Source organism: Taudactylus pleione, unplaced genomic scaffold, assembly GCF_031769625.1.
Source record: "Taudactylus pleione unplaced genomic scaffold, aTauple2 ptg000083l, whole genome shotgun sequence".
Taxonomy (NCBI): domain Eukaryota; kingdom Metazoa; phylum Chordata; class Amphibia; order Anura; family Myobatrachidae; genus Taudactylus; species Taudactylus pleione.
This window is the reverse complement of record NW_028284485.1, coordinates 13,201,764-13,214,564: the sequence shown is the minus strand read 5'-3', so window position 1 is coordinate 13,214,564 and position 12,801 is coordinate 13,201,764.

The window sequence follows — 12,801 nt, the reverse complement described above, 5'->3', positions numbered from 1 at the left end:
TTGGTGCCAAGAGACCTCAGGCATCACATGATTGTTTGAGTAGGTCATACACAGGGAAATTTTGGTGAATAGAAGTTCCACATTTTATGACACCATGCTTGTTTGAGCTGACCTATTCTACCTGGGCCAACAAACATTTATTTACATCTCCTTGGGGTTACTGGCTAAACTATAATTATCTAATGCATTTGAAATCTGTACAACTAGGCCCGTTATTGCATAAGATTTTGGATATAAGACATTATTTTGTATTTAATATTTATATCTGACTTCAACAAATATTACTGGGTCTTCAAGGCCACCCTAAGCTGGTCAGGCCAAGCCGGGGATCTCAGGGGAGGTGGGGACCCCCTAAAACAGGGGTCCCTCCTCTCCCAAAACCACAGGCTTGGTTTGAAACCCGGAGATCTTCCCTGCACCCCCAGAGTGGTGGGTATTGGGGTGATAAAGGGTTAAATAGGTATGTAATAAACTTGTACTATATATGATGTGTGTGTACTGTCTTTATTTAACTATTTATTTTACAGTGGGGGTACAGGTGCTGGCCACCTGCTGGCACTTGCAGTTTCACAAGTGCCAAAGAGCAGGCATGCTGGCACCTGTAGTTCCACTGTAAAACACAATAGTTTAATACTATTTAAAACTTTATTACCCTGCACCCACTACTCCAGGGGTGTGGGTAAGAGCCCCGAGCTTTAGACCAAGCCTGGGGTTTCTGGAGAGAGGGGACCCCTTTTTAGGGGGTTCCCACCTTCCCAAAGATCCTCAGCTTGGCCTTACCAGAGCTTGGGGTGAGAATGCTTTAGCCATGGAGACTCAGAAATAGGGTCTCCTTGATGTGACCCAGTAATAGGGTCTCCTTGATGTGACATTACACCCTGGTCAGCTTGGGTCCGGTGCTGGACCCCTACACAATTTTTCCCCCTATATTTAAAGCCAGCTCTGGCCCTGCAACCCGGTGCTAATTCTTAAATTACAGTGAGACCCTACTTGTTTTGTTACCCGCAAATTTAGGAATGAGGACTGGCTGACCAGTCCAGGCTGGTTAGCCATTTGGGGTAGACCCCACGTCAATTTTTTATAAAAATGTAACCCTTAAAATAAATAAAAACAAACAAGCAACCTGCACATATTTCACTGATATGTGCAGGCTGCTTGATCGGGAGAGAAAGTTGGGCAGGGAATATGAGGCTTTAAAAAGGACAGGATCAATCAAATACACCATCAAACAAAATGATCCTGTAAAAACCAGGAGCTTCGTAAATTCCCTATTTTTTAAGTGAAAAAAACAGACATTTTGGAACGATCCTATCCAAAATGGAAAAATGGGACAAATTGGGACCAACACGAATCTTAGTAAATTTACCCCTATGAGGTTCATCACTTACCTGTCCTTCAGGTCAGTTTTTCTAATTGTACTTTTATTATTGAACTGATGTATGGATGTTGAGATTTTGGATCTTGTCAGCTGATCGCGTTCCCTCCAGTCAAAGTGCTCCCTAGCCTTAGCTGACTTGCAGCAAATCTGTGAACTAAAGCATCTATGTAAACCCTTCCTGTTCCCAGCAATAAGTCACATTGCTATAATCCTGGCTCTTGTTAAGCAGCAAGTATGCAATCCCTAGTATTCTCACAGTGTCTCAATATTGCTGGGTTTTCATTCTTCAAGTATCAGCACTAGTAAACCTTTTCAAGCTACAGACTTTTAATGTGTTTCCAGTGCTTCTTTTCAGCTAAGCCTCAGAGTTCCAAGCTAATTTTGTTACCTGTCTGTCAAGCGCAGTGCAGCCTCCAGCTGCACATCACTGATTGCAAGTCTCTTCAGTGCGCTCAAGTGTTCAGCCTACTGGAATCATCTCCTAAATGCTACTGCTTTGTTTATTTGCCTGTATCTGTATTTTTCTATATATCACTCCTGATTGTGTTTCCACCTGAGAGCTTCATAATCTACTCCAGTGAGTTTTGTATGCGGATTTCAAGTACTGCAGAGTTCAGCTCATATATGTTATATACCAGGAATAGTACACCCTTTGTTTCCCAGCAAAACTCCTGTATCTCTGATACTTCTGCAAGCAAGTTTTCTATCTGCTTTATGTGCAAGTTCCAACCTACTACTGAATGCTCATTTGACCGCTGGACAATATCATCCCAGTTCCATGCTGCCAGCACATTGTTTCATGATGTATATTATTACCACAGTATTGACTATATATATATATATATATATATATATATATAAATACTCTGTCATGTGTTCAAGTGTCCTGCGGCTCTATTACACTTTCTGTTCCTAGCCTAGCTGGTTCCAACAATTTTGGTTCCAGGCCGGGTTCCTGCAACTTTGGTTCCAGCATGGATTCCAGCAATTCTGGTCCCAGCCCAGATTCTAGCAATACTAGTTTTGGCAAGGGCTGGATTTACTGCTGCACATCCTAGGCAGCCTGTGGCTGGGCTCCCCTGAAATTTGGCCATGAAGAAATACCTTTTGACTGTGCTGTTTGTTTTGAGCACACCATCTGGGAAGAGGCTGCACACATGGGCAATTTTCAAGCAGCAGCATGAGGGAGGAGGAAGGGAAAGGGTGGGGGGAGGAGGCAGAGTTGCAGGCCAGGCCGGCCCTATCATTTGGCCGGGTATAGAACACCGGTGAGTCACATGTTATTGTTGTCTATCCCCTCTCTCTGCGCTATCAGGAGGCACTGCTCCATAATGTGATGTGACATCATCATGTCACACCACAATTTACACTGACTGAGGCAGAGGAAGAGCCACTCGAGGAGCCATGAAGGTCAGCAGCACTAATACAAATGTCCCCGGCAGGTAAGTTTGGCAGGGAGGGGTGAAAGGTGCTGTGAGGGAATGGGAATAGGTCAAGCTGTGAGGGGAGGGGATCAGTACTAAAAAAGGAAGAGGGGGTCTCTGCTTAAGTGGTCTGTGCTTGGAGGACAGAGGAGTCTGTGTTGTCAGTTGAGGTGATATCTGTGAGAAGGGCAGGTCTGTGCTGAGAGGGTAGGGAGTTCTTTGCTGAGAGGAGAGTGTGTTTGTGCTGAGAGGGTTTGGGGCATCTGTGCTGAGAGGGTTTGGGGGTCTGTGCTGAGACACGAGGGGGGTCTGTGCTGAGAGGTGAAGGGGTCTGTGCCAGGGCTGGATTTACCGCTGCCCATCCTAGGCAGCTGCCTAGGGCCCAGCGGGACTCAAGGGGCCTGTAGCTGGGCTCCCCTGAAATCTGGCCCTGGTGAAGTACCTTTTGGCTGCGCTGTTTGTTTTGAGTGCACCATCCAGGAAGAGGATGCACACATGGGCAATCTGTAAGCAGCAGCATGGGGGAGGAGGAAGGGAAAGGTTGGGGGGAGGAGGCAGAGTTGCATGCCAGGCTAGCCCTATCATTAGTTAGGGTATAGAACACCGGTGAGTAACATGTTACTGTTGTCTATCCCCTGTCCCTGCACTATCGGGAGGCACTGCTCCGAAATGCAATGTGACATCATCATGTCACACTGCAATTTACACTGACCAAGGCAGAGGAAGAGCCACTCGAGGAGCCATGGAGGTCAGCGGCACTAACACAAATGTCCCCGGCAGGAAAGTTTGGCAGGGAGGGGTGAAAGAAGCTGTGAGGGAATGGGAAGGGGTTGAGCAATGAGGGGAGGGGATCAGTGCTGAGAAAGTAAGGTGGGTCTTTGCTAAAGTGGTCTGTGCTTTGAGGGCAGAGGAGTCTGTGTTGTCAGTGGAAGTGGTATCTGTGGGAAGGGGAGGTCTTTGCTGAGAGGGTAGGGAGTGTGTGCTGAGAGTGTTTGGGGGTCTGTGCTGAGAGATGAGGGGGGGTCTGTGCTGAGAGATGAGGAGGGTCTGTGCTGAGAGGTGAGTGGGGTCTGTGCTGCGAGGTGAGGGAGGTCTGTGCTGAGAGGTGAGGTGGGGTCTGTGCAGGAAGGTGAGCAAGGTCTGTGCTGAGAGGGGCCCCAAAACTGGTATCTTGCCTAGGGCTCCATGAGGTCTAAATCCAGCTCTATTTCTGGCACCTATGTTCAGTTTAAGTGCCAACAGTCCAGTCGGCTGCTCAGGTCCACTGGTTTTAGCCCAGTGTTCAGTAATCCTAATTTCAGCATTACCAATTTCAGCTAGGTTATATATCTAGACCATTACCCCAGAGTCAACTCAATCAAGTAGCATCATTTAAGTACTTAGCTATTCTCACTTCAGCTTCATCTATAGTTCAGTGGTCTCCGTCCATCTGCCCATAAACAAAATGCGTATTCTGAAGGGTCCAGACAGTATGGATCCTAACACACAATCTCCCTGAAATGCTTTTTCAAATGTAGGCAAATACAGTATGGTGGTAACACAAGTGAGCTGATCACTAGACAAATGTCTATCGAATTTATTTTCATGACAGACATGTGTATAGTCATCCCTTATTTTCCAGGCAACTATATTATGTATCCCATGGTGTAGATTGCCAAGCTGATATGAATATCAATACTATGCAGGATACAGGGCCTCTGTGTATAATGGTTCCCTGCATGGACAATTTAATGTTTACTGGCCACTTAATAATACAGACAGGAACATATCCTACTGTGCTGATTCAGAGCCAAAGGATATTTCAGTGAGCTACTATTTTCCAGGTCATTGTTTATTATCATCGTGTTTGGCATTAGTGTTGGTTTTGGCAAAACCATGCCAGTGTTTCTGTTTCATTTTCTCTTCCATCCCATGTTTAAGCCAATTCCATTATTATGTGGGTTAATCATGCACATAGTTTAGCAAAACAGGTATTTCAGTGACAAGGAGAGTCATTTTTTAATAGAAGTTCTTGGTTAAATTATGACTGAAAAAAAATCAAGGATATGGATTTTGGCTATGGATTAGGGTTCATGCTCAGAATTGGCACTACGTGAAAAACTTGTATATGTAATCTGTGTATCCTCATGTTTAATCTAAAATCCCAGCTCGTGTTTTTCCATTAGTTAATTAAAGGTACAGCTTTTCTCAGGCTGATAGTGTCTGAGTTCACTTGTCAATATTTCAAAAGTCTTATGTAGTTTCCATAAGACTGAAATGATTCTTAAGTGTGATGATAAAGAAGACATGTGCCTCCTGCTAATAAATAATTGCTTGCTGTATAGTTATTGATTGCTTGTAGCCATTCTGTAAGTAGCTATTACTATTATAATTTATTTGTTTCCACGTTGCCATACAGGGTGTGTATATATGTATGTATGTATATGTATATATATATATATATATATATATATATATATATAATGTGTGTGTGTGTGTGTGTGTAAACAGCAGCACTCACAGGACCTGATAAATAAGATTCATGACCCCAATAGGTCTACGTTCAATATTTCAGTAAGGACAACTTTTATTAAGAATAAGAACAAAGGTGAAGTGAACTGATACATACCTAAATAGAAAATTACATCCCACAATATGAGGGTACAGCCAGCCTCCTCACATTATTCTGGGTGAGTGATGTTACAAGTGCAGGACCAGCGCATCCATTGTGCAGCTGGATGGATCGTTGGCACCATGGCAGCCATCCATAGCACACTGATGCTATGATGCAACCATGCCAGACGTGGCCTACAATCTGCACACACTCCATGACAGGCACTGCCAGAGTGGTGGAATCAGGCAGAGATATGATAGTGTACATGGGTAAAAAATGTGACAAACAATGTACATGAAAATACACAATTCAACATACATATAGTAACTATGTAATATGTAAGGGCAGGCTGGTAAGTATAAAATATGAGTGGACAAATCTTGGTGAAAGAATCAAAAACAACAATAATAAAATAAATAAATATGGAGAAACATGAAAAGAAAAAGAGAGTGATATAAATACAAGGTGAGAGATGAGCACTGAGACAGCGACATAGCAAAAGGGTGGAAAAATAAAAAGTACATATCAACACCATACATATATTTTTCATATTGATAAGAGTGTCAGTTGTATATTTCAAGTAGGATGGATTTTGGGATACTATGGATTGCAAATGATCTGCAGTATGAGATGAAAGGTAACTTGTTATTCCATTGGAGTCAGAAATAATGGGTCAACCTGGAGGTTTTGTTTCATTTTTGTGCACCTTTGGTAGATGATAAATGGATGGGGTCATAGGGTTTTGAATTTTTAGAAATTGACACTCTTGTTCTCCACTTCCTCAAGGGGTTTTGAGAAATTGTGTGTGATTCTCAATGTTGGGTAATTCCTTCTTTTCTTATAGGTATCTGTCTGTATTTGTTTCTGAATTTCCCAGTTGTACCAAGTCCTACCCAAAATTACAATACGGCCCCCTTTATTGGAAGGTTTTAGAATTATATTTTTATCCATCTGGAAATCCTTAATAACATCTCTTTCCTTTCTGGTAAGGTTCCATTTTGTCATTTTTTTTTTTCAAAAGTTTCTAAGTCATCTAAAACTAACTTTGTTAAACTTTCCAAGAATGAACCCTTCATATGTGTTGTCACAAAAAACAATATTTTTAAAATATATTATTGTCATGTTTCTGAACAGGTTCTTGTGTTTCAAATAAGTTTTTGAGGGCAAGTTTTCTGCTCAGGTACTTGGTGGTCTATCTTGAGATCTCGGCTTTGTTTTCGTCTTTGTTTTCTTCTTTTCTGAGGCTTATTTTCACCCACTCTTTTCCCTCTTTTGCTTTTAAAATTCTTATGGTCAATTCCTCCAGTTTCTCCCCCACTTTCTAAAAAATTATTATATGGTTGTGTTTCCTCCTCTAAGGGGTTATAGATTTTGGATATAGTAGTATTTTGGTTAAAAATATCTTATCAGTCATCTCAGTGTATATCTTGGAGTATGCCATTTGTTTTAATTTGGTGCTCTATACATTCTTTTTCCACAGAATTAGGGAAAAAAAGGATTTTGGATTCTTTCTTCTTCAGCTCTTGTGAGTTCGTCCCGATATACTGTAGATATTCTCTATGGTTGGTAAATTTCTTCTTGGTCTGGATATGGGTAGTAGTATAGTCTCTAAAGAGTTTTTTTCTTTCCTAATATCTTTCCTGTTCCTTTTCTACTTTTTATTCTTTTTTCCCAATTTGTGGAAAATAAAATCCCTTTGAAATTTTTTCCACTTTTTAAAAATTAATTTCCTTCTATTTTTGCTTCTATATTTTTCTTTGATTCAAAACATTCCTTAATTTCTTCAAACTAATGTATTAGTGCCTGTAGCAATTTTTTATTTTGCATTTATAATTTTAAGATCTTTTCTTCTTTCTTTTATAATGAGATCTATTAAAGCAAACAAGCAATGATTGAGAATAGCTGTCCATTCTTTCTGAAATTCTTCAGATGACTCTCCAAAAGAGAGCAAATTCTTAATTTGTAGGCATTTAGGGATAACTTTTTCAGCTTGGTATTTTTCCAAAGCTGTGATTTCATACCACAGCTTGTTTTCTTTAATAATTCATTTGCTGTACATCACAGTTTCAATATTGTCATCTGTGATATCACAGCCTTTCCCTCTCTAAAAAGTCTAAAAATATAATCGTTAATCTAAGACTAATCAAAAAAGGGATAAGAAATAGTTGATCATATTATTTCTATCTCTGGTGTGAAGAACTATAAATAGCAAGCCCTTGTGGTCAGTACAACTGAGTGTCTCAATACACTTGTAATGGAATGAATAGTAGTATAAATGGGTGCTGACCTCTTGGCGCTCAAAGATGTGTGCACTCAGCAATTGGCATATACATATTTAAACATTTTTTACATAAAACACATGGAGTGAGATAATACAATCAAAATGACAACATAAAAATAACACATAAAAATGTAAAAGGTACATAAATTATGTGTAAAGTAATACACCATACTGTATTTATAAATCATATTTGCATTGCCCATATAATACAACATAGAATCACATGTTAAAATAATAAGAAAATCCTTAGCTCATAAAGGTCTTATAATTATTGTAAATGATCCTAACCAGCTGGAGAAGTAAAGCCACTTGTTTAAAATGCAGGTTGTATCCGGAATACCCTGCATAGATGCTAAAGTCAATCTAGGCTGGGCACAGTTAGTATTCCATCCAAATGAAAGCTGCAGACAGTCTGATGGGGCAAGTAGCCTCATGACATGAAGTTCAGTAATGGTATGGTGGGGACATTGGTGAGTAATTTCTGGTCTGCATGTGACCATTTGACTGGAAGTTTGGATGAATTAGCCTGCAGACAAAGCTGAAATTTGGGTGGGAAGAATTTCCTCTATATTTGTTAGGATCATCAGACATTTTGAAAACATAAGATTTAATTGGTGCTTGACAACAACTATTCCTTGTTAAAAGCCATTGGAAATATGATAATTAATATCCTTTAATCTTTAAGTTCCATGAGACCTCATAATAAAAACAGGGACTATAGATTAATAAGGATTAACAAGAAGTTGATAAAAAAGTTGGCTGCACACACACATAATAGGTTAGAAGAAATATCTCCCTCCCGCTTCCTGTGAGTTAGGTGACATCCATAAGCTATATAGGAAAATTTAACATAGTCTGGAGAACAAACTTGGGGTCTATGTACTAAGCCTTTGGAGAGAGATATTGGGGATGGAGTTAAAGTACCAACCAATCAGGTCTTACAGCCATGTTATAGGTGTTTGAACAATGACAAGAGCAGATTGGTTTGTACTTTATCTCCATCCACTTTATCTATCTCTAAGTTTTAGTACATAGTCTCCTATATTTTGCTGCTAGAGGAGTAGGTGGTCAGGCATGTAGACTGCAAGGATCATAACTAAATTTTACACTTACAACTCTCTAGCAAAACTTAACTTTATTTTTAAATTGTGTTGCTTATATTGAAAAGATATATTCTACAATAATGTGTAAATGTTTTAGGCAGGTGTGGAAACAATGTTGAAAAGTAATATTTTTTTACAAAAATAATAGTGTTATTAATAGTTTATTTTTATCAATTAACAAAATGCAAAGTGAATGAACAGAAGAGAATTCTAAATCAAATCAATAATTGGTGTGACTAATCTTTACATTCAAAACAGCATCGATTCATCTAGGTACACTTGCACGAAGTTATGAATTTTGTAGGATTATAGTCAGGTGTATGATTAACCATTCATACCATACAGGTATTAATGATCATCATTTTCATATGTAGGTTGAAACAGTCATTAAATGAAACAGAAACAGTGTGTAGGAGGCTTAAAACTGGGTGAGGAACAGCCAAACTCTGCTACAAAGATGAGATTGTGGAAGACCATTTCATGTCACAGGTCATACACCATGGCAAGACAGAGCACAACAAGACATAAGGTAGTTATACTGCATCAGCAGTGCCTTTCCCAGGCAAAGATTTCAAAGCAGACTGGGGTTTCAAGATGTGCTGTTCAAGCTCTTTTGAAGAAGCACAAAGAAATGGGAAATGTTGAGGACTGTAGATGCAGTGTTCAACATGGAACCTAAGTCCATCAGATGAAAAACACATCATGCTTACTTCCTTTCAAAATTGGAAGATGTCCAGAAGTGTTATCAGCTTAAAACTGGCAGAAATCCGTGGGACCCAGGTTCACCCATCTATTTTTTGGAGAAGTCTGACCAGACATGGTCTTCATGGAAGAATTGTGGCCAAAAAGCCATACCTTTGACGTGGAAATAAGGCCAAGCAACTCAACTATTCATGAAAACATAGGAACTGGGGTTCAGAAAAAATTCAGCAGGTGCTTTGGACTGATGAGTCAGAATTTAAAATATTTTGCTATAACAGAAGGCAATTTGTTCACCGAAGGGCTGGAGAGCAGTACAATAATGAGTATGGTGGAGGTTCTTGCAAGTGTGGGGCTGCATTTTAGCAAATGGAGTTGGGGATTTGGTAGGATCAATGGTTTCCTTACTGCTGTGAAATATAGATAGGTACTTATCAATTATGCATTACAATTAGGGAGGCATCGGATTGGCTCCATTTTTTTTCTGCAGCTGGACAATGACCCCAAAATACAGCCACTGCTATTAAGAACTATCTTCAGCATAAAGAATAACAAGGATTCCGGGAAGTGGTGATATGGCCCCCACAGAGCCCTGATCTCGACATTATCAAGTCTATCTGGGGTTACGTGAAGAGAAGGAAGGATTTGAGCAAGCCTACATCCACAGAAGATCTATGGTTACTTCTCCAAAATGTTTGGAACAACCTCCCTGCCAAATTCCATCAAAAACTGTGTGCAATTGTTCCTTGAAGAATTGATGCTGGTTTGAAGGCAAAGAGTGGTCACAAATATTGATTTGATATAGATTTCTCCTCTGTACATTCACTTTGCATTTTGTTAATTGCTAAAAATAAACTAATAACACCTATATTTTGGAAGCATTTTTGTTTTGCAGCATTTTTTTCACACCTGCCTAAAACTTTATCACAGTCCTGTACATATGTGAACCAATTCAATTTTATATGTGAAATTGAATATATAGTTATTTAGCAAACTTTAAGATTCTACAATTCTAAATCATTAATAGTTAAATGGATAGTTAAATAAAACCAGTAAGAAAATTCACCACAAAATTTGTGTAAATGCACGGATGCATTATGGTGATAATTAAATCTCAAACTGAAGTGTCACTTAAATGGACACCCATCATACAAAAATCTAATATTTGGAAGGGTGCTTTAATAGAGTAAAGCTATAGTACATGTCTGAATGTATAATAAAATACAACAAAGCATGCGAAGCACCAGTTATTAAACATATGTACCAAAATGTTATTTTTTTTATTTTAATATCAAGTAAATAGCTTGTTAAATCATTTAGTATAAAAAGTCTGTTTTAATAGTCCATATATACAATTTAAAACAATTAATGAGGAGTATAAAATGACCTGTACATAAGTACAGAATTATTCAGAGGAATACACTAATTAATTAATTAATGTTTATCAGTTAGATATGTTGAATATATGTCAACCAGTGTAGTTTATTTAATTAGGTCTAAGAATTAGTTGCTAAAAGCCTTAGTATTTATCTTGGATAGACTCATGATTAGTGCAGTGAAATGTTACATTGAGATAATTAGAATGTTAAAAATTGAAAGTAAAACAAAGAAATATTAATAAATGCAAATAAACATGAAATATTCAAAGCACTAGGTCCATTGAAAATATGAAATGCCACTGTGAATGATGGATGATATGCAACTGGAGCAAGGACTGTAATGCATAGCAAAAGAGGACACATTTAATTTTTGCATAGAATTAAGGTGATATCAAAGTTCTTAGATCTCATGGTCTTAACATTATTTGCATTGATCTTATCTAAAAAAATATGCACCACATGTTTTCGGTTTCAATCATGATGCTTCATTACATGGATATTTTATATTTTTGCACTATGTAGGATCTATTTAGTATGATTTTAAACATATTTTTTAATTTTATATATTATATAAACATATCTGTATTATTTTAGTAAATAAACTATAGATTTATGTTATGAATGTTTATTTGCATTAACTGGATATGATATCATTAACTGGGTTTCAATCTCTAGCTGTTTGTGGGTGTTTTGCAAATAAGGAGTTTGATTTTGAATTCCTCATACATCTAGCCTTAATACGCCATATATTGCAACACACCTGATGCAAGTGAGCCACCAGCTCCCATGCGATTATTCATTTTTCATCCAATAGTGCATCTTGACTTGGATGCACCAGGAGACTGTGCTTATTAATTTGATTGAGCCTGTATATGAAGTATAATGATATTTAGCATGGAAAAAACCATGGCTGCTGCATCAGAGAATTTTGTATATAGATACAGACTCTGACACACATGGACATACAAGTGTAACATAGCAAAAAATCAGTGCAGTCTCCTGTGATAAGGAGTATTCTAGTCACATCACATTACAACTAAGACATATTTTTGAGTGGAAAAAAGCTAGGTGCTAGCAGAGTTACACGGGACCCAGCACGCCAAGTGGGGATGCTTACCTTGATTGCAGCAAGGGGTATGAGGACACATCTTTATGTTTGGTATGTTTATTACATCTGGAATACAAATAAGTAGTTACACGTCTATAATATTTCAAATTTTTTGCCATTGAACGTTTTTAGTGTAATATATATGTATGTGCTATTAATGCATGGCAAAATAGTGTGCAAATATATGAGCCAAAGTAGGTGATATTATAATGAAGCATTAGAGACACTGGTACAAAGAAGCATTGATGTGGCCCGCTGCATAAACATTTCTGCAAATATATGCAACAAAGATCTCTGGATTTCTATTATTATTTAGTGTTCAAATTTTATTGCTGATCTATTGCAGTGTGCTGGGGACATTTTATTTCTAATCTAGAACATTTTAAAGGTGTCAGTAATCCTTGTTGCTGGAATGATAACTCTAAGAGAATCTTATGAAGTTCACATATTTTATAACAATGATAGTAATGTAAGCAGGTTGTCAATATAATTATATCAGCCTAACAGCTAATATTAGATAATTGTTTCAAGTGTTTTTTACATCAGAGGTTTAGAAGATAGCTTCATGAGCACCCACTGCAGACCTGATTTAAAAAATTTTAAGTTTACAAAAGTTAATTAATAAAATTAAAAGTTAAAAAAATCTATATGAAAATTACTAATGCATGACAATAGTAAATAATGTAATCTAACATATAAAAAAACATTGGGATATTATTATGAAACATACTATATATTGAAAACTAATAGACAGCAGCTCCAACCTCATGCCTCCCAACCGGATTTAGCTCAAATCTATTATGTTCAATTTCCTCTCAGATTGAAGAAAATATTTC